At 41.2% G+C, this 21,701-nt stretch overlaps 17 non-coding genes across 17 annotated transcripts; all 17 read right to left on the bottom strand.

The window, feature by feature from the left end:
- Window positions 1-326: 326 nt before the first annotated feature.
- Window positions 327-399, bottom strand: TRNAK-UUU (transfer RNA lysine (anticodon UUU)). The gene has a single exon. It is a non-coding gene; the product is annotated as a tRNA-Lys (tRNA).
- Window positions 400-12,247: 11,848 nt separating this feature from the next.
- TRNAK-UUU (transfer RNA lysine (anticodon UUU)) lies at window positions 12,248-12,320 on the bottom strand. The gene has a single exon. It is a non-coding gene; the product is annotated as a tRNA-Lys (tRNA).
- A 955-nt stretch (window positions 12,321-13,275) lies between these two features.
- TRNAK-UUU (transfer RNA lysine (anticodon UUU)) lies at window positions 13,276-13,348 on the bottom strand. The gene has a single exon. It is a non-coding gene; the product is annotated as a tRNA-Lys (tRNA).
- Window positions 13,349-13,789: 441 nt separating this feature from the next.
- TRNAK-UUU (transfer RNA lysine (anticodon UUU)) lies at window positions 13,790-13,862 on the bottom strand. The gene has a single exon. It is a non-coding gene; the product is annotated as a tRNA-Lys (tRNA).
- Window positions 13,863-14,816: 954 nt separating this feature from the next.
- On the bottom strand, window positions 14,817-14,889 carry TRNAK-UUU (transfer RNA lysine (anticodon UUU)). Its single transcript has one exon. It is a non-coding gene; the product is annotated as a tRNA-Lys (tRNA).
- A 441-nt stretch (window positions 14,890-15,330) lies between these two features.
- On the bottom strand, window positions 15,331-15,403 carry TRNAK-UUU (transfer RNA lysine (anticodon UUU)). The gene has a single exon. It is a non-coding gene; the product is annotated as a tRNA-Lys (tRNA).
- Window positions 15,404-16,358: 955 nt separating this feature from the next.
- On the bottom strand, window positions 16,359-16,431 carry TRNAK-UUU (transfer RNA lysine (anticodon UUU)). The gene has a single exon. It is a non-coding gene; the product is annotated as a tRNA-Lys (tRNA).
- Window positions 16,432-16,872: 441 nt separating this feature from the next.
- Window positions 16,873-16,945, bottom strand: TRNAK-UUU (transfer RNA lysine (anticodon UUU)). The gene has a single exon. It is a non-coding gene; the product is annotated as a tRNA-Lys (tRNA).
- Window positions 16,946-17,386: 441 nt separating this feature from the next.
- On the bottom strand, window positions 17,387-17,459 carry TRNAK-UUU (transfer RNA lysine (anticodon UUU)). The gene has a single exon. It is a non-coding gene; the product is annotated as a tRNA-Lys (tRNA).
- A 441-nt stretch (window positions 17,460-17,900) lies between these two features.
- Window positions 17,901-17,973, bottom strand: TRNAK-UUU (transfer RNA lysine (anticodon UUU)). The gene has a single exon. It is a non-coding gene; the product is annotated as a tRNA-Lys (tRNA).
- Window positions 17,974-18,414: 441 nt separating this feature from the next.
- TRNAK-UUU (transfer RNA lysine (anticodon UUU)) lies at window positions 18,415-18,487 on the bottom strand. The gene has a single exon. It is a non-coding gene; the product is annotated as a tRNA-Lys (tRNA).
- A 441-nt stretch (window positions 18,488-18,928) lies between these two features.
- On the bottom strand, window positions 18,929-19,001 carry TRNAK-UUU (transfer RNA lysine (anticodon UUU)). Its single transcript has one exon. It is a non-coding gene; the product is annotated as a tRNA-Lys (tRNA).
- A 441-nt stretch (window positions 19,002-19,442) lies between these two features.
- On the bottom strand, window positions 19,443-19,515 carry TRNAK-UUU (transfer RNA lysine (anticodon UUU)). The gene has a single exon. It is a non-coding gene; the product is annotated as a tRNA-Lys (tRNA).
- Window positions 19,516-19,956: 441 nt separating this feature from the next.
- Window positions 19,957-20,029, bottom strand: TRNAK-UUU (transfer RNA lysine (anticodon UUU)). Its single transcript has one exon. It is a non-coding gene; the product is annotated as a tRNA-Lys (tRNA).
- Window positions 20,030-20,470: 441 nt separating this feature from the next.
- TRNAK-UUU (transfer RNA lysine (anticodon UUU)) lies at window positions 20,471-20,543 on the bottom strand. The gene has a single exon. It is a non-coding gene; the product is annotated as a tRNA-Lys (tRNA).
- A 441-nt stretch (window positions 20,544-20,984) lies between these two features.
- Window positions 20,985-21,057, bottom strand: TRNAK-UUU (transfer RNA lysine (anticodon UUU)). Its single transcript has one exon. It is a non-coding gene; the product is annotated as a tRNA-Lys (tRNA).
- A 441-nt stretch (window positions 21,058-21,498) lies between these two features.
- Window positions 21,499-21,571, bottom strand: TRNAK-UUU (transfer RNA lysine (anticodon UUU)). Its single transcript has one exon. It is a non-coding gene; the product is annotated as a tRNA-Lys (tRNA).
- Window positions 21,572-21,701: the final 130 nt, after the last annotated feature.

Below are 21,701 nucleotides of genomic sequence, written 5' to 3'. Positions count from 1 at the left end.
TGGAGTATTACTGTTGAAGTTGTTAGAGATCTTCATGCAAATGGACATAATCACTCAATCAAGAAATATATGCTAAACTTCCACACTGTAAATATGGTTTTAAAGAAACATCAAAGATATAAATGTATCTATTCTCAGTGAGTTTACAATGTCCCTAGATCTTTAACATACAGTAGCCAAACTTTCCAAAGGACGTAAATAGAATTTGATGGCATCAAGGTACATATTTGAAAGTATAATGTCATACTTAAAGCTCTCTACTGCTTCCTTTATTAACATGTCAATTTAAGAGGAAACTAAGAAACTGTTTCTTGTAAAAAGACTGCCGCCTGAACAGGGACTTGAACCCTGGACCCTCAGATTAAAAGTCTGATGCTCTACCGACTGAGCTATCCAGGCTCTGAAAAAGCTCTCACTGAGATAGAAAAAAATACTGAGGTTAAATGAATTAGAATATAAGGTCCTCATAGTCCATTAACGGCAAAATGAAAAGTTCTTGATTTCATAAATACTTTGGAGTATTACTGTTGAAGTTGTTAGAGATCTTCATGCAAATGGACATAATCACTCAATCAAGAAATATATGCTAAATAGAGATGAGCGAACATGCTCGTCCGAGCTTGATGCTCGGTCGAGCATTAGGGTACTCGAAACTGCTCGTTACTCGGACGAATACTTCGCCCGCTCGAGAAAATGGCAGCTCCCGCCGTTTTGCTTTTTGGCGGCCAGAAACAGAGCCAATCACAAGCCAGGAGACTCTGCACTCCACCCAGCATGACGTGGTACCCTTACACGTCGATAGCAGTGGTTGGCTGGCCAGATCAGGTGACCCTGGGATAGACTAGCCGCTGGCCGCGCTGCTCGGATCATTCTGTCTCTGGATGCCGCTAGGGAGAGAGCTGCTGCTGGTCAGGGAAAGCGTTAGGGTGTTCTATTAGCTTACTGTTAGGCAGGAGTGATTCTCAAAGAACCCAACAGCCCTTCTTAGGGCTACAATAACGTTCTACTTTTTTTATTTTAATTTGCATCTTTTACCATTTTGTGAGGAATTAGCAGGGGGACTTGCTACCGTTGTGTTTAGCTCTTAGTGGCACACATATCCATAGCAAAGACCGAAGTGGGAAAATTCAGTAGGGGTTGGATTTCTATTAGGCAATAACTCAGTGTCATCTCATCTGGCATAGTAGTGTGCTTCCTTTGATACTTGGCTAGAAAATAGCCATAGGAGAATACAAACAGCTTCTTGAAGCCTACAGTAGCGTTCTATATATTTGATTTCTGGTTGATCTGCTGGTGGCTGTAGTTTCTGCAGTGCATGTACTTGCCAATTCTGAGCAATTTGTAGTGAGACTTGCGACCGCTGTGTTCTGCGCTTAGTGGCGCACATATCCATAGCAAAGGCCGAAGTGGCAAAATTCAGTAGGGGTTGGATTTCTATTAGGCAATAACTCAGTGTCATCTCATCTGGCATAGTAGTGTGCTTCCTTTGATACTTGGCTAGAAAATAGCCATAGGAGAATACAAACAGCTTCTTGAAGCCTACAGTAGCGTTCTATATATTTGATTTCTGGTTGATCTGCTGGTGGCTGTAGTTTCTGCAGTGCATGTACTTGCCAATTCTGAGCAATTTGTAGTGAGACTTGCGACCGCTGTGTTCTGCGCTTAGTGGCGCACATATCCATAGCAAAGGCCGAAGTGGCAAAATTCAGTAGGTGTTGGATTTCTATTAGGCAATAACTCAGTGTCATCTCATCTGGCATAGTAGTGTGCTTCCTTTGATACTTGGCTAGAAAATAGCCATAGGAGAATACAAACAGCTTCTTGAAGCCTACAGTAGCGTTCTATATATTTGATTTCTGGTTGATCTGCTGGTGGCTGTAGTTTCTGCAGTGCATGTACTTGCCAATTCTGAGCAATTTGTAGTGAGACTTGCGACCGCTGTGTTCTGCGCTTAGTGGCGCACATATCCATAGCAAAGGCCGAAGTGGCAAAATTCAGTAGGGGTTGGATTTCTATTAGGCAATAACTCAGTGTCATCTCATCTGGCATAGTAGTGTGCTTCCTTTGATACTTGGCTAGAAAATAGCCATAGGAGAATACAAACAGCTTCTTGAAGCCTACAGTAGCGTTCTATATATTTGATTTCTGGTTGATCTGCTGGTGGCTGTAGTTTCTGCAGTGCATGTACTTGCCAATTCTGAGCAATTTGTAGTGAGACTTGCGACCGCTGTGTTCTGCGCTTAGTGGCGCACATATCCATAGCAAAGGCCGAAGTGGCAAAATTCAGTAGGGGTTGGATTTCTATTAGGCAATAACTCAGTGTCATCTCATCTGGCATAGTAGTGTGCTTCCTTTGATACTTGGCTAGAAAATAGCCATAGGAGAATACAAACAGCTTCTTGAAGCCTACAGTAGCGTTCTATATATTTGATTTCTGGTTGATCTGCTGGTGGCTGTAGTTTCTGCAGTGCATGTACTTGCCAATTCTGAGCAATTTGTAGTGAGACTTGCGACCGCTGTGTTCTGCGCTTAGTGGCGCACATATCCATAGCAAAGGCCGAAGTGGCAAAATTCAGTAGGGGTTGGATTTCTATTAGGCAATAACTCAGTGTCATCTCATCTGGCATAGTAGTGTGCTTCCTTTGATACTTGGCTAGAAAATAGCCATAGGAGAATACAAACAGCTTCTTGAAGCCTACAGTAGCGTTCTATATATTTGATTTCTGGTTGATCTGCTGGTGGCTGTAGTTTCTGCAGTGCATGTACTTGCCAATTCTGAGCAATTTGTAGTGAGACTTGCGACCGCTGTGTTCTGCGCTTAGTGGCGCACATATCCATAGCAAAGGCCGAAGTGGCAAAATTCAGTAGGGGTTGGATTTCTATTAGGCAATAACTCAGTGTCATCTCATCTGGCATAGTAGTGTGCTTCCTTTGATACTTGGCTAGAAAATAGCCATAGGAGAATACAAACAGCTTCTTGAAGCCTACAGTAGCGTTCTATATATTTGATTTCTGGTTGATCTGCTGGTGGCTGTAGTTTCTGCAGTGCATGTACTTGCCAATTCTGAGCAATTTGTAGTGAGACTTGCGACCGCTGTGTTCTGCGCTTAGTGGCGCACATATCCATAGCAAAGGCCGAAGTGGCAAAATTCAGTAGGGGTTGGATTTCTATTAGGCAATAACTCAGTGTCATCTCATCTGGCATAGTAGTGTGCTTCCTTTGATACTTGGCTAGAAAATAGCCATAGGAGAATACAAACAGCTTCTTGAAGCCTACAGTAGCGTTCTATATATTTGATTTCTGGTTGATCTGCTGGTGGCTGTAGTTTCTGCAGTGCATGTACTTGCCAATTCTGAGCAATTTGTAGTGAGACTTGCGACCGCTGTGTTCTGCGCTTAGTGGCGCACATATCCATAGCAAAGGCCGAAGTGGCAAAATTCAGTAGGGGTTGGATTTCTATTAGGCAATAACTCAGTGTCATCTCATCTGGCATAGTAGTGTGCTTCCTTTGATACTTGGCTAGAAAATAGCCATAGGAGAATACAAACAGCTTCTTGAAGCCTACAGTAGCGTTCTATATATTTGATTTCTGGTTGATCTGCTGGTGGCTGTAGTTTCTGCAGTGCATGTACTTGCCAATTCTGAGCAATTTGTAGTGAGACTTGCGACCGCTGTGTTCTGCGCTTAGTGGCGCACATATCCATAGCAAAGGCCGAAGTGGCAAAATTCAGTAGGGGTTGGATTTCTATTAGGCAATAACTCAGTGTCATCTCATCTGGCATAGTAGTGTGCTTCCTTTGATACTTGGCTAGAAAATAGCCATAGGAGAATACAAACAGCTTCTTGAAGCCTACAGTAGCGTTCTATATATTTGATTTCTGGTTGATCTGCTGGTGGCTGTAGTTTCTGCAGTGCATGTACTTGCCAATTCTGAGCAATTTGTAGTGAGACTTGCGACCGCTGTGTTCTGCGCTTAGTGGCGCACATATCCATAGCAAAGGCCGAAGTGGCAAAATTCAGTAGGGGTTGGATTTCTATTAGGCAATAACTCAGTGTCATCTCATCTGGCATAGTAGTGTGCTTCCTTTGATACTTGGCTAGAAAATAGCCATAGGAGAATACAAACAGCTTCTTGAAGCCTACAGTAGCGTTCTATATATTTGATTTCTGGTTGATCTGCTGGTGGCTGTAGTTTCTGCAGTGCATGTACTTGCCAATTCTGAGCAATTTGTAGTGAGACTTGCGACCGCTGTGTTCTGCGCTTAGTGGCGCACATATCCATAGCAAAGGCCGAAGTGGCAAAATTCAGTAGGGGTTGGATTTCTATTAGGCAATAACTCAGTGTCATCTCATCTGGCATAGTAGTGTGCTTCCTTTGATACTTGGCTAGAAAATAGCCATAGCAATAGGATAGGATTGTTTGGTTTTAAAAACTCAAAAAAAAACAAAAAACACAAAAAAAAAAAAACACACAAAAAAACACCAAAAAAAACAAAAAGAAGTAAAAAAAAAAAAAAAGTTATAACTCTCATTTTAAAAATGTTTAACCCGAGGGCTAGGGGTAGAGGACGAGGGCGGGGACGTGGGCGTCCAACTACTGCAGGGGTCAGAGGCCGTGGTCCTGGGCGGGGTGAGACACCACCTGCTGATGAGGGAGCAGGGGAACGCCGCAGAGCTACACTCCCTAGGTTCATGTCTGAAGTTACTGGGACTCGTGGTAGAGCACTGTTGAGGCCAGAACAGTGCGAACAGGTGATGTCGTGGATTGCTGACAATGCTTCGAGCAATTTGTCCACCACCAGTCAGTCTTCCACGCAGTCCACCCATGTCACCGAAATCCCCACTCCTCCAGCTCCTGCACCTCAGCCTCCTCCCCCCCAGTCTGCCCCCTCCCAGGAAAATTTGGCATTTGAACCGGCATACTCTGAGGAACTGTTTTCTGGACCCTTCCCACAGTCACAAACCACTTGTCCGGTTGCTGCTGAGCAATTTTCCGATGCCCAGGTTTTCCAACAGTCACAGTCTGTGGGTGATGATGACCTTCTTGACGTAGTGGAAGTGTGTAAAGAGGTGTCCGACGATGAGGAGACACGGTTGTCAGACAGTGGGGAAGTTGTTGTCAGGGCAGGAAGTCCGAGGGGGGAGCAGACTGAGGGATCGGAGGATGATGAGGTGACAGACCCAAGCTGGGTTGAGAGGCCGGGTGAACACAGTGCTTCTGAGACGGAGGAGAGTCCTCGACCTGAACAGGTTGGAAGAGGCAGTGGTGGGGCCAGACGGAGAGGCAGGGCCAGAGCTGGTGCATCAGCGCCACTGTCAACTAGTGAAGCTCCCGTGGTGAGGGCTCTTGCGGCGAGGGCTAGATCTTCAGAAGTGTGGAGGTTCTTTAAGGAAACACCGGATGACCGACGGACTGTGGTGTGCAACATTTGCCAAACCAGGCTCAGCAGGGGTTCCACCACTACTAGCTTAACTACCACCAGTATGCGCAGGCATATGAATGCTAAGCACCCCACTCAGTGGCAACAAGCCCGTTCACCTCCGGCCGTGCACACCACTGCTCCTTCCCCTGTGTCAGCTGCTAGTCAGCCCCCTGCCCAGGACCCTGGCACAAAAACCCCATCGTCGCCTCCACGATCCTCCACAGCATCCACCAGCGTTCAGCTCTCCATACCCCAGACGCTGGAGCGGAAACGCAAATATAGTGCAACCCACCCGCACGCCCAAGCCCTTAATGTGCACATCTCCAGATTGCTTAGCCTGGAGATGCTGCCCTATAGGCTAGTAGAGACCGAGGCCTTTCGCAACCTCATGGCGGCGGCCGCCCCTCGGTATTCGGTCCCCAGCCGCCACTACTTTTCCCGATGTGCCGTCCCAGCCCTGCACCAGCACGTGTCAGACAACATCATCCGTGCCCTGACCAACGCCGTTTCTGACAAGGTCCACCTGACCACGGACACGTGGACGAGTGCTGCCGGGCAGGGCCACTATATATCGCTGACGGCACATTGGGTTAACTTGGTGGAGGCTGGGACCGAGTCTGACCCTGGGGCTGCTCATATACTGCCGACGCCGAGGATTGCGGGGCCTACCTCGGTCCAGGTGTTTCAGGCCTACTATGCCTCCTCCTCCTCCCACCCCTCCTCCACCTCCTCCTCCGAACTACCATCCGTGGGCACGGCGCCATCAGTCGGTAGCTCTAGGCACAGCAGCAGTGCCGTCGCTAAGCGACAGCAGGCGGTGCTCAAACTGCTGAGCCTAGGCGACAAAAGGCACACCACCCAAGAGCTATTACAGGGCATCACGGCGCAGACTGATCTGTGGCTGGCACCGCTGAACCTCAAGCCGGGAATGGTTGTGTGTGACAACGGCCGTAACCTGGTGGCGGCTCTGCAACTCGGCAGACTGACACATGTGCCATGCCTGGCCCATGTGTTAAATCTGATAGTGCAGCGTTTCCTCAAGACATACCCCAATCTGTCTGATTTGCTCACGAAGGTGCGCCGCATCTGTGCGCATTTCAGGACGTCCAGCCCAGATGCTGCCACTCTCAGGGCAGCGCAGCGCCGCCTCCAACTGCCCGCTCACCGACTGTTGTGCGACGTGCCCACGAGGTGGAATTCAACACTGACCATGTTATCCAGAGTTTACCAGCAGCGCAGAGCGATTGTAGACTGCCAGATGTCAACTTCCACCAGAACTGGTAGTCAGGTCAGTCAGCTTCCTCAAGTCTACAATGAGGAGTGGACGTGGATGTCTGATATCTGTCAGGTGCTGAGTAACTTTGAGGAGTCAACACAGATGGTCAGTGGCGATGCCGCCATCATCAGCCTCACCATCCCGCTGCTTGGCCTGTTGAAAAACTCTCTGGTCAGCATGAAGTCGGAAGCTTTGCGCTCGTCACAAGAGACGGGGGAAGAATATTCCCTTGTTGATAGCCAAAGCACCCTGAGGTCTGTTTCTCAGCGCATATCGGAGGAGGTGGAGGTGGAGGAGGATGAGGAGGAAGAGGAGGAGAATGTTGGCGAGACACAAGAGGGGACCATTGTTGAGTCCTTCACTGTTCAGCGTGTATGGGCAGAAGAAGAGGAGTTGGAGGAGTTGGAGGAGGAGGAAATGGACAGTCAGGCCAGTGAGGGGAGTGAATTCTTACGCGTTGGTACTCTGGCGCATATGGCAGATTTCATGCTAGGCTGCCTATCCCGTGACCCTCGCGTTCAAAGAATTTATTCCAGCACCGATTACTGGGTGTTCACTCTCCTGGACCCACGGTACAAGCAAAATCTTCCCACTCTCATCCCTGGAGTGGAAAGGAGTGTGAGAATGCATGAATACCAGCAGGCCCTGGTGCACAAGCTGAAACAGTATTTCCCTTCTGACAGCGCTAGCGGCAGAGTGCGTAGTTCTGCGGGACAAGTAGCGAGGGAGAGTAGGCGAGCAGGCAGCTTGTCCAGCACTGGCAAGGGTACGCTTTACAAGGCTTTTGCCAGCTTTATGTCACCCCAGCAAGACACTGTCACCTGTCCCCAGTCTCGGCAGAGTAGGGCTGATCTTTACAGAAAGATGGTGAGGGAGTACGTAGCTGACCATACCATCGTCCTAAATGATCACACAGCTCCCTACAACTACTGGGTTTCAAAGCTGGACATGTGGCACGAACTGGCGCTGTACGCCTTGGAGGTTCTTGCCTGCCCTGCCGCTAGCGTCTTGTCCGAGCGGGTTTTCAGTGCAGCTGGTGGCATCATCACCGATAAGCGTACACGCCTGTCGACTGACAGCGCTGACAGGCTGACGCTTATTAAAATGAATAAAGGCTGGATTTCTCAGAATTTCCAATCTCCACCAGGTGAAGGAAGCTCAACCTGAATAATTGATCCACTCCTCCTCCTCCTCCTCATTTTCCTCCTTCTCCTCCTCTTTGTACAGTAAAGCAGAGGAAAATGGCTATTTTTTGACAGGGCCCACTGGCTCTTGCTATAGTACTTCATGCATTTAATTTTTCTGGAGGGCCACCTACCCGGTCCTCTGTTTGAAACAATTTTTGTGAGTGCCACATACAGGCACTCAATCTATTCCATTTTTCTGGAGGGCCACCTACCCGGTCCTCTGTTTTAAAAAATTTTTGGGACTGCCACATACAGGCACTCAATCTATTCCATTTTACTGGAGGGCCACCTACCTGCTCCTCTGGTTTGAAACATTTTTGGGACTGCCACATACAGGCACTCAATCTATTCCATTTTACTGCAGGGCCACCTACCTGCTCCTCTGGTTTGAACAATTTTTGGGACTGCCACATACAGGCACTCAATCTATTCCATTTTACTGGAGGGCCACCTACCTGCTCCTCTGGTTTGAAACATTTTTGGGACTGCCACATACAGGCACTCAATCTATTCCATTTTACTGCAGGGCCACCTACCTGCTCCTCTGGTTTGAACAATTTTTGGGACTGCCACATACAGGCACTCAATCTATTCCATTTTACTGCAGGGCCACCTACCTGCTCCTCTGGTTTGAACAATTTTTGGGACTGCCACATACAGGCACTCAATCTATTCCATTTTACTGGAGGGCCACCTACCTGCTCCTCTGGTTTGAAACATTTTTGGGACTGCCACATACAGGCACTCAATCTATCCCATTTTACTGGAGGGCCACCTACCTGCTCCTCTGGTTTGAAAAATGTTTGGGACTGCCACATACAGGCACTATCCAAATTAAATTGTCTCCATAGCAGCCTCCACACGTTGTCTCCATTGCTACCTCCAAAAGTCGTCCATATAGCTGCCTCCATACATCGTCCCTTTATCAAACGAGGTGTGTCAGGCAGAAATTTGGGTTGTTTTCATGGATTCCACATCAAAGTTGTTAACTTTGTCGCCACCCTGCTGTGTTATCCACAAAATATACTGGCAAACTTTTACCATTTAGGGATATTATTTCAGCGCTTCTTGCGCATCTGTTTACATTCCCCTCACCCGGCATATCCTAAACTTATAAGAACGCTACTACACTTGATCTTATACAAAAGGTTCTTAGAAGTGCTGTTTGGGGAGTAGCCTAGAGACAGGGGCTTGGATTGGCGAAAGCTCGCCTGGCAGCGGAACGCCAGCTCCATGCGCATCATGCGCTTCTTGCGCATCTGTTTACATTCCCCTCACCCGCCATATCCCAAACTTATAAGAACGCTACTACACTTAACTTGGTGCAGGCTGGGACCGAGTCTGACCCTGGGGCTGGTCATATACTGCCGACGCAGAGAATTGCGGGGCCTACCTCGGTCCAGGTCTCAAAGGCCTACTATACCTCCTCCCACCCCTCCTCCACCTCCTCCTCCTCCGAATTACCATCCGTGGGCATGGCGCCATCAGTCGGTAGCTCTAGGCACAGCAGCAGTGCCGTCGCTAAGCGACAGCAGGCGGTGCTGAAACTGCTGAGCCTAGGCGATAAAAGGCACACCGCCCAAGAGCTATTACAGGGCATTCCACATCAAAGTTGTTAACTTTGTCGCCACCCTGCTGTGTAATCCCCAAAATATACTTGCAAACTTTTACCATTTAGGGATATTATTTCAGCGCTTCTTGCGCATCTGTTTACATTCCCCTCACCCGCCATATCCTAAACTTATAAGAACGCTACTACACTTGATCTTATACAAAAGGTTCTTAGAAGTGCTGTTTGGGGAGTAGCCTATAGACAGGGGCTTGGATTGGCGAAAGCTCGCCTGGCAGCGGAGCGCCAGCTCCATGCCAAGATCCAACTAACATAGTTTTAACTGCAGCACCTTTAATCTACTACTAGTTCACTGCCTCCATACATGGTCCCCTTATCAAACGAGCTGTGTCAGGCAGAATTTTGGGTTGTTTTCATGGCTTCCATGTTAACTTTGTCGCCACCCTGCTGTGTAATCCACAAAATATACTGGCAAACTTTTATCATGTACCGATATTATTTGAGCGCTTCTTGCTCACCTCCTTTGGTTCCTCTCTGCCACCCATTGGTTTGAAGCCTGAGTCCATTTAGGGTATGTCGCCATGCCACTCTCTAGCCTGCCGCTGCTGCCGCTGCCTCTGCATGCCGTCCCCTATAGTGTCAGGGTCAATTATTGGATGTTTTAGATGCTATCTAGCTTCATTCTGTCACTCTGTCATGGCCATGCTGTTGGCCATAATTTTGGCATAATGGTGCGATTATGCAGCCTCAGAGGCATCCATGCATGCTGCCCCTGCTGTTTCCTGTCCATTTCCGTGGTGTTTCCATCCTTTTCTGAGGTTCCCAGGTGTTTGGCCAAGCTTCCCTGTGCAGAGCCTTGGTCCCCTTGAAAAATGCTCGAGTCTCCCATTGACTTCAATGGGGTTCGTTATTCGAGACGAGCACTCGAGCATCGGGAAAAGTTCGTCTCGAATAACGAGTACCCGAGCATTTTAGTGTTCGCTCATCTCTAATGCTAAACTTCCACACTGTAAATATGGTTTTAAAGAAACATCAAAGATATAAATGTATCTATTCTCAGTGAGTTTACAATGTCCCTAGATCTTTAACATACAGTAGCCAACCTTTCCAAAGGACGTAAATAGAATTTGATGGCATCAAGGTACATATTTGAAAGTATAATGTCATACTTAAAGCTGTCTACTGCTTCCTTTATTGACATGTCAATTTAAGAGGAAACTAAGAAACTGTTTCTTGTAAAAGGACTGCCGCCTGAACAGGGACTTGAACCCTGGACCCTCAGATTAAAAGTCTGATGCTCTACCGACTGAGCTATCCAATCTCTGAAACAGCTCTCACTGAGATAGAAAAAAATACTGAGGTTAAATGAAGGAGAATATAAGGTCCTCATAGTCCATTAACGGCAAAATGAAAAGTTCTTGATTTCATAAATACTTTGGAGTATTACTGTTGAAGTTGTTAGAGATCTTCATGCAAATGGACATAATCACTCAATCAAGAAATATATGCTAAACTTCCACACTGTAAATATGGTTTTAAAGAAACATCAAAGATATAAATGTATCTATTCTCAGTGAGTTTACAATGTCCCTAGATCTTTAACATACAGTAGCCAAACTTTCCAAAGGACGTAAATAGAATTTGATGGCATCAAGGTACATATTTGAAAGTATAATGTCATACTTAAAGCTGTCTACTGCTTCCTTTATTAACATGTCAATTTAAGAGGAAACTAAGAAACTGTTTCTTGTAAAAGGACTGCCGCCTGAACAGGGACTTGAACCCTGGACCCTCAGATTAAAAGTCTGATGTTCTACCGACTGAGCTATCCAGGCTCTGAAAAAGCTCTCACTGAGATAGAAAAAAATACTGAGGTTAAATGAAGGAGAATATAAGGTCCTCATAGTCCATTAACGGCAAAATGAAAAGTTCTTGATTTCATAAATACTTTGGAGTATTACTGTTGAAGTTGTTAGAGATCTTCATGCAAATGGACATAATCACTCAATCAAGAAATATATGCTAAACTTCCACACTGTAAATATGGTTTTAAAGAAACATCAAAGATATAAATGTATCTATTCTCAGTGAGTTTACAATGTCCCTAGATCTTTAACATACAGTAGCCAAACTTTCCAAAGGACGTAAATAGAATTTGATGGCATCAAGGTACATATTTGAAAGTATAATGTCATACTTAAAGCTGTCTACTGCTTCCTTTATTAACATGTCAATTTAAGAGGAAACTAAGAAACTGTTTCTTGTAAAAGGACTGCCGCCTGAACAGGGACTTGAACCCTGGACCCTCAGATTAAAAGTCTGATGCTCTACCGACTGAGCTACCCAGGCTCTGAAAAAGCTCTCACTGAGATAGAAAAAAATACTGAGGTTAAATGAAGGAGAATATAAGGTCCTCATAGTCCATTAACGGCAAAATGAAAAGTTCTTGATTTCATAAATACTTTGGAGTATTACTGTTGAAGTTGTTAGAGATCGTCATGCAAATGGACATAATCACTCAATCAAGAAATATATGCTAAACTTCCACACTGTAAATATGGTTTTAAAGAAACATCAAAGATATAAATGTATCTATTCACCGTGAGTTTACAATGTCCCTAGATCTTTAACATACAGTAGCCAAACTTTCCAAAGGACGTAAATAGAATTTGATGGCATCAAGGTACATATTTGAAAGTATAATGTCATACTTAAAGCTGTCTACTGCTTCCTTTATTGACATGTCAATTTAAGAGGAAACTAAGAAACTGTTTCTTGTAAAAGGACTGCCGCCTGAACAGGGACTTGAACCCTGGACCCTCAGATTAAAAGTCTGATGCTCTACCGACTGAGCTATCCAGGCTCTGAAAAAGCTCTCACTGAGATAGAAAAAAATACTGAGGTTAAATGAAGGAGAATATAAGGTCCTCATAGTCCATTAACGGCAAAATGAAAAGTTCTTGATTTCATAAATACTTTGGAGTATTACTGTTGAAGTTGTTAGAGATCTTCATGCAAATGGACATAATCACTCAATTAAGAAATATATGCTAAACTTCCACACTGTAAATATGGTTTTAAAGAAACATCAAAGATATAAATGTATCTATTCTCAGTGAGTTTACAATGTCCCTAGATCTTTAACATACAGTAGCCAAACTTTCCAAAGGACGTAAATAGAATTTGATGGCATCAAGGTACATATTTGAAAGTATAATGTCATACTTAAAGCTGTCTACTGCTTCCTTTATTGACATGTCAATTTAAGAGGAAACTAAGAAACTGTTTCTTGTAAAAGGACTGCTGCCTGAACAGGGACTTGAACCCTGGACCCTCAGATTAAAAGTCTGATGCTCTACCGACTGAGCTATCCCGGCTCTGAAAACGCTCTCACTGAGATAGAAAAAAATACTGAGGTTAAATGAAGGAGAATATAAGGTCCTCATAGTCCATTAACGGCAAAATGAAAAGTTCTTGATTTCATAAATACTTTGGAGTATTACTGTTGAAGTTGTTAGAGATCTTCATGCAAATGGACATAATCACTCAATCAAGAAATACATGCTAAACTTCCACACTGTAAATATGGTTTTAAAGAAACATCAAAGATATAAATGTATCTATTCTCAGTGAGTTTACAATGTCCCTAGATCTTAAACATACAGTAGCCAAACTTTCCAAAGGACGTAAATAGAATTTGATGGCATCAAGGTACATATTTGAAAGTATAATGTCATACTTAAAGCTGTCTACTGCTTCCTTTATTGACATGTCAATTTAAGAGGAAACTAAGAAACTGTTTCTTGTAAAAGGACTGCCGCCTGAACAGGGACTTGAACCCTGGACCCTCAGATTAAAAGTCTGATGCTCTACCGACTGAGCTATCCAGGCTCTGAAAACGCTCTCACTGAGATAGAAAAAAATACTGAGGTTAAATGAAGGAGAATATAAGGTCCTCATAGTCCATTAACGGCAAAATGAAAAGTTCTTGATTTCATAAATACTTTGGAGTATTACTGTTGAAGTTGTTAGAGATCTTCATGCAAATGGACATAATCACTCAATCAAGAAATACATGCTAAACTTCCACACTGTAAATATGGTTTTAAAGAAACATTAAAGATATAAATGATTATATTCTCAGTGAGTTTACAATGTCCCTAGATCTTTAACAAACAGTAGCCAAACTTTCCAAAGTACGTAAATAGAATTTGATGGCATGAAGGTACATATTTGAAAGTATAATGTCATACTTAAAGCTGTCTACTGCTTCCTTTATTAACATGTCAATTTAAGAGGAAACTAAGAAACTGTTTCTTGTAAAAAGACTGCTGCCTGAACAGGGACTTGAACCCTGGACCCTCAGATTAAAAGTCTGATGCTCTACCGACTGAGCTATCCAGGCTCTGAAAAACTCTCACTGAGACAGAATAAAATACTGAGGTTAAATGAAGGAGAATATAAGGTCCTCATAGTCCATTAACGGCAAAATGAAAAGTTCTTGATTTCATAAATACTTTGGAGTATTACTGTTGAAGTTGTTAGAGATCTTCATGCAAATGGACATAATCACTCAATCAAGAAATATATGCTAAACTTCCACACTGTAAATATGGTTTTAAAGAAACATCAAAGATATAAATGTATCTATTCTCAGTGAGTTTACAATGTCCCTAGATCTTTAACATACAGTAGCCAAACTTTCCAAAGGACGTAAATAGAATTTGATGGCATCAAGGTACATATTTGAAAGTATAATGTCATACTTAAAGCTGTCTACTGCTTCCTTTATTAACATGTCAATTTAGGAGGAAACTAAGAAACTGTTTCTTGTAAAAAGACTGCCGCCTGAACAGGGACTTGAACCCTGGACCCTCAGATTAAAAGTCCGACGCTCTACCGACTGAGCTATCCAGGCTCTGAAAAAGCTTTCACTGAGATAGAAAAAAATACTGAGGTTAAATGAAGGAGAATATAAGGTCCTCATACTCCATTAACGGCAAAATGAAAAGTTCTTGATTTCATAAATACTTTGGAGTATTACTGTTGAAGTTGTTAGAGATCTTCATGCAAATGGACATAATCACTCAATCAAGAAATATATGCTAAACTTCCACACTGTAAATATGGTTTTAAAGAAACATCAAAGATATAAATGTATCTATTCTCAGTGAGTTTACAATGTCCCTAGATCTTTAACATACAGTAGCCAACCTTTCCAAAGGACGTAAATAGAATTTGATGGCATCAAGGTACATATTTGAAAGTATAATGTCATACTTAAAGCTGTCTACTGCTTCCTTTATTGACATGTCAATTTAAGAGGAAACTAAGAAACTGTTTCTTGTAAAAGGACTGCCGCCTGAACAGGGACTTGAACCCTGGACCCTCAGATTAAAAGTCTGATGCTCTACCGACTGAGCTATCCAGGCTCTGAAACAGCTCTCACTGAGATAGAAAAAAATACTGAGGTTAAATGAAGGAGAATATAAGGTCCTCATAGTCCATTAACGGCAAAATGAAAAGTTCTTGATTTCATAAATACTTTGGAGTATTACTGTTGAAGTTGTTAGAGATCTTCATGCAAATGGACATAATCACTCAATCAAGAAATATATGCTAAACTTCCACACTGTAAATATGGTTTTAAAGAAACATCAAAGATATAAATGTATCTATTCTCAGTGAGTTTACAATGTCCCTAGATCTTTAACATACAGTAGCCAAACTTTCCAAAGGACGTAAATAGAATTTGATGGCATCAAGGTACATATTTGAAAGTATAATGTCATACTTAAAGCTGTCTACTGCTTCCTTTATTAACATGTCAATTTAAGAGGAAACTAAGAAACTGTTTCTTGTAAAAGGACTGCCGCCTGAACAGGGACTTGAACCCTGGACCCTCAGATTAAAAGTCTGATGCTCTACCGACTGAGCTATCCAGGCTCTGAAAAAGCTCTCACTGAGATAGAAAAAAATACTGAGGTTAAATGAAGGAGAATATAAGGTCCTCATAGTCCATTAACGGCAAAATGAAAAGTTCTTGATTTCATAAATACTTTGGAGTATTACTGTTGAAGTTGTTAGAGATCTTCATGCAAATGGACATAATCACTCAATCAAGAAATATATGCTAAACTTCCACACTGTAAATATGGTTTTAAAGAAACATCAAAGATATAAATGTATCTATTCTCAGTGAGTTAACAATGTCCCTAGATCTTTAACATACAGTAGCCAAACTTTCCAAAGGACGTAAATAGAATTTGATGGCATCAAGGTACATATTTGAAAGTATAATGTCATACTTAAAGCTGTCTACTGCTTCCTTTATTAACATGTCAATTTAAGAGGAAACTAAGAAACTGTTTCTTGTAAAAGGACTGCCGCCTGAACAGGGACTTGAACCCTGGACCCTCAGATTAAAAGTCTGATGCACTACCGACTGAGCTATCCAGGCTCTGAAAAAGCTCTCACTGAGATAGAAAAAAATACTGAGGTTAAATGAAGGAGAATATAAGGTCCTCATAGTCCATTAACGGCAAAATGAAAAGTTCTTGATTTCATAAATACTTTGGAGTATTACTGTTGAAGTTGTTAGAGATCGTCATGCAAATGGACATAATCACTCAATCAAGAAATATATGCTAAACTTCCACACTGTAAATATGGTTTTAAAGAAACATCAAAGATATAAATGTATCTATTCACAGTGAGTTTACAATGTCCCTAGATCTTTAACATACAGTAGCCAAACTTTCCAAAGGACGTAAATAGAATTTGATGGCATCAAGGTACATATTTGAAAGTATAATGTCATACTTAAAGCTGTCTACTGCTTCCTTTATTGACATGTCAATTTAAGAGGAAACTAAGAAACTGTTTCTTGTAAAAGGATTGCCGCCTGAACAGGGACTTGAACCCTGGACCCTCAGATTAAAAGTCTGATGCTCTACCGACTGAGCTATCCAGGCTCTGAAAAAGCTCTCACTGAGATAGAAAAAAATACTGAGGTTAAATGAAGGAGAATATAAGGTCCTCATAGTCCATTAACGGCAAAATGAAAAGTTCTTGATTTCATAAATACTTTGGAGTATTACTGTTGAAGTTGTTAGAGATCTTCATGCAAATGGACATAATCACTCAATCAAGAAATACATGCTAAACTTCCACACTGTAAATATGGTTTTAAAGAAACATCAAAGATATAAATGATTATATTCTCAGTGAGTTTACAATGTCCCTAGATCTTTAACAAACAGTAGCCAAACTTTCCAAAGGACGTAAATAGAATTTGATGGCATCAAGGTACATATTTAAAAGTATAATGTCATACTTAAAGCTGTCTACTGCTTCCTTTATTTACATGTCAATTTAAGAGGAAACTAAGAAACTGTTTCTTGTAAAAGGACTGCCGCCTGAACAGGGACTTGAACCCTGGACCCTCAGATTAAAAGTCTGATGCTCTACCGACTGAGCTATCCAGGCTCTGAAAAAGCTCTCACTGAGATAGAAAAAAATACTGAGGTTAAATGAAGGAGAATATAAGGTCCTTATAGTCCATTAACGGCAAAATGAAAAGTTCTTGATTTCATAAATACTTTGGAGTATTACTGTTGAAGTTGTTAGAGATCTTCATGCAAATGGACATAATCACTCAATCAAGAAATATATGCTAAACTTCCACACTGTAAATATGGTTTTAAAGAAACATCAAAGATATAAATGTATCTATTCACAGTGAGTTTACAATGTCCCTAGATCTTTAACATACAGTAGCCAAACTTTCCAAAGGACGTAAATAGAATTTGATGGCATCAAGGTACATATTTGAAAGTATAATGTCATACTTAAAGCTGTCTACTGCTTCCTTTATTTACATGTCAATTTAAGAGGAAACTAAGAAACTGTTTCTTGTAAAAGGACTGCCGCCTGAACAGGGACTTGAACCCTGGACCCTCAGATTAAAAGTCTGATGCTCTACCGACTGAGCTATCCAGGCTCTGAAAAAGCTCTCACTGAGATAGAAAAAAATACTGAGGTTAAATGAAGGAGAATATAAGGTCCTCATAGTCCATTAACGGCAAAATGAAAAGTTCTTGATTTCATAAATACTTTGGAGTATTACTGTTGAAGTTGTTAGAGATCTTCATGCAAATGGACATAATCACTCAATCAAGAAATATATGCTAAACTTCCAGACTGTAAATATGGTTTTAAAGAAACATCAAAGATATAAATGTATCTATTCTCAGTGAGTTTACAATGTCCCTAGATCTTTAACATACAGTAGCCAAACTTTCCAAAGGACGTAAATAGAATTTGATGGCATCAAGGTACATATTTGAAAGTATAATGTCATACTTAAAGCTGTCTACTGCTTCCTTTATTGACATGTCAATTTAAGAGGAAACTAAGAAACTGTTTCTTGTAAAAGGACTGCCGCCTGAACAGGGACTTGAACCCTGGACCCTCAGATTAAAAGTCTGATGCTCTACCGACTGAGCTATCCAGGCTCTGAAAAAGCTCTCACTGAGATAGAAAAAAATACTGAGGTTAAATGAAGGAGAATATAAGGTCCTCATAGTCCATTAACGGCAAAATGAAAAGTTCTTGATTTCATAAATACTTTGGAGTATTACTGTTGAAGTTGTTAGAGATCTTCATGCAAATGGACATAATCACTCAATTAAGAAATATATGCTAAACTTCCACACTGTAAATATGGTTTTAAAGAAACATCAAAGATATAAATGTATCTATTCTCAGTGAGTTTACAATGTCCCTAGATCTTTAACATACAGTAGCCAAACTTTCCAAAGGACGTAAATAGAATTTGATGGCATCAAGGTACATATTTGAAAGTATAATGTCATACTTAAAGCTGTCTACTGCTTCCTTTATTGACATGTCAATTTAAGAGGAAACTAAGAAACTGTTTCTTGTAAAAGGACTGCCGCCTGAACAGGGACTTGAACCCTGGACCCTCAGATTAAAAGTCTGATGCTCTACCGACTGAGCTATCCAGGCTCTGAAAACGCTCTCACTGAGATAGAAAAAAATACTGAGGTTAAATGAAGGAGAATATAAGGTCCTCATAGTCCATTAACGGCAAAATTAAAAGTTCTTGATTTCATAAATACTTTGGAGTATTACTGTTGAAGTTGTTAGAGATCTTCATGCAAATGGACATAATCACTCAATCAAGAAATACATGCTAAACTTCCACACTGTAAATATGGTTTTAAAGAAACATCAAAGATATAAATGATTATATTCTCAGTGAGTTTACAATGTCCCTAGATCTTTAACAAACAGTAGCCAAACTTTCCAAAGGATGTAAATAGAATTTGATGGCATCAAGGTACATATTTAAAAGTATAATGTCATACTTAAAGCTGTCTACTGCTTCCTTTATTTACATGTCAATTTAAGAGGAAACTAAGAAACTGTTTCTTGTAAAAGGACTGCCGCCTGAACAGGGACTTGAACCCTGGACCCTCAGATTAAAAGTCTGATGCTCTACCGACTGAGCTATCCAGGCTCTGAAAAAGCTCTCACTGAGATAGAAAAAAATACTGAGGTTAAATGAAGGAGAATATAAGGTCCTTATAGTCCATTAACGGCAAAATGAAAAGTTCTTGATTTCATAAATACTTTGGAGTATTACTGTTGAAGTTGTTAGAGATCTTCATGCAAATGGACATAATCACTCAATCAAGAAATATATGCTAAACTTCCAGACTGTAAATATGGTTTTAAAGAAACATCAAAGATATAAATGTATCTATTCACAGTGAGTTTACAATGTCCCTAGATCTTTAACATACAGTAGCCAAACTTTCCAAAGGACGTAAATAGAATTTGATGGCATCAAGGTACATATTTGAAAGTATAATGTCATACTTAAAGCTGTCTACTGCTTCCTTTATTTACATGTCAATTTAAGAGGAAACTAAGAAACTGTTTCTTGTAAAAGGACTGCCGCCTGAACAGGGACTTGAACCCTGGACCCTCAGATTAAAAGTCTGATGCTCTACCGACTGAGCTATCCAGGCTCTGAAAAAGCTCTCACTGAGATAGAAAAAAATACTGAGGTTAAATGAAGGAGAATATAAGGTCCTCATAGTCCATTAACGGCAAAATGAAAAGTTCTTGATTTCATAAATACTTTGGAGTATTACTGTTGAAGTTGTTAGAGATCTTCATGCAAATGGACATAATCACTCAATCAAGAAATATATGCTAAACTTCCAGACTGTAAATATGGTTTTAAAGAAACATCAAAGATATAAATGTATCTATTCACAGTGAGTTTACAATGTCCCTAGATCTTTAACATACAGTAGCCAAACTTTCCAAAGGACGTAAATAGAATTTGATGGCATCAAGGTACATATTTGAAAGTATAATGTCATACTTAAAGCTGTCTACTGCTTCCTTTATTTACATGTCAATTTAAGAGGAAACTAAGAAACTGTTTCTTGTAAAAGGACTGCCGCCTGAACAGGGACTTGAACCCTGGACCCTCAGATTAAAAGTCTGATGCTCTACCGACTGAGCTATCCAGGCTCTGAAAAAGCTCTCACTGAGATAGAAAAAAATACTGAGGTTAAATGAAGGAGAATATAAGGTCCTCATAGTCCATTAACGGCAAAATGAAAAGTTCTTGATTTCATAAATACTTTGGAGTATTACTGTTGAAGTTGTTAGAGATCTTCATGCAAATGGACATAATCACTCAATCAAGAAATACATGCTAAACTTCCACACTGTAAATATGGTTTTAAAGAAACATCAAAGATATAAATGATTATATTCTCAGTGAGTTTACAATGTCCCTAGATCTTTAACAAACAGTAGCCAAACTTTCCAAAGGACGTAAATAGAATTTGATGGCATCAAGGTACATATTTAAAAGTATAATGTCATACTTAAAGCTGTCTACTGCTTCCTTTATTTACATGTCAATTTAAGAGGAAACTAAGAAACTGTTTCTTGTAAAAGGACTGCCGCCTGAACAGGGACTTGAACCCTGGACCCTCAGATTAAAAGTCTGATGCTCTACCGACTGAGCTATCCAGGCTCTGAAAAAGCTCTCACTGAGATAGAAAAAAATACTGAGGTTAAATGAAGGAGAATATAAGGTCCTTATAGTCCATTAACGGCAAAATGAAAAGTTCTTGATTTCATAAATACTTTGGAGTATTACTGTTGAAGTTGTTAGAGATCTTCATGCAAATGGACATAATCACTCAATCAAGAAATATATGCTAAACTTCCACACTGTAAATATGGTTTTAAAGAAACATCAAAGATATAAATGTATCTATTCACAGTGAGTTTACAATGTCCCTAGATCTTTAACATACAGTAGCCAAACTTTCCAAAGGACGTAAATAGAATTTGATGGCATCAAGGTACATATTTGAAAGTATAATGTCATACTTAAAGCTGTCTACTGCTTCCTTTATTTACATGTCAATTTAAGAGGAAACTAAGAAACTGTTTCTTGTAAAAGGACTGCCGCCTGAACAGGGACTTGAACCCTGGACCCTCAGATTAAAAGTCTGATGCTCTACCGACTGAGCTATCCAGGCTCTGAAAAAGCTCTCACTGAGATAGAAAAAAATACTGAGGTTAAATGAAGGAGAATATAAGGTCCTCATAGTCCATTAACGGCAAAATGAAAAGTTCTTGATTTCATAAATACTTTGGAGTATTACTGTTGAAGTTGTTAGAGATCTTCATGCAAATGGACATAATCACTCAATCAAGAAATATATGCTAAACTTCCAGACTGTAAATATGGTTTTAAAGAAACATCAAAGATATAAATGTATCTATTCACAGTGAGTTTACAATGTCCCTAGATCTTTAACATACAGTAGCCAAACTTTCCAAAGGACGTAAATAGAATTTGATGGCATCAAGGTACATATTTGAAAGTATAATGTCATACTTAAAGCTGTCTACTGCTTCCTTTATTTACATGTCAATTTAAGAGGAAACTAAGAAACTGTTTCTTGTAAAAGGACTGCCGCCTGAACAGGGACTTGAACCCTGGACCCTCAGATTAAAAGTCTGATGCTCTACCGACTGAGCTATCCAGGCTCTGAAAAAGCTCTCACTGAGATAGAAAAAAATACTGAGGTTAAATGAAGGAGAATATAAGGTCCTCATAGTCCATTAACGGCAAAATGAAAAGTTCTTGATTTCATAAATACTTTGGAGTATTACTGTT

This window comes from Engystomops pustulosus, chromosome 1, assembly GCF_040894005.1.
Source record: "Engystomops pustulosus chromosome 1, aEngPut4.maternal, whole genome shotgun sequence".
Taxonomy (NCBI): domain Eukaryota; kingdom Metazoa; phylum Chordata; class Amphibia; order Anura; family Leptodactylidae; genus Engystomops; species Engystomops pustulosus.
Note: the sequence above shows the minus strand (reverse complement) of the source record. Positions and strands in the feature narration are given on the sequence as shown.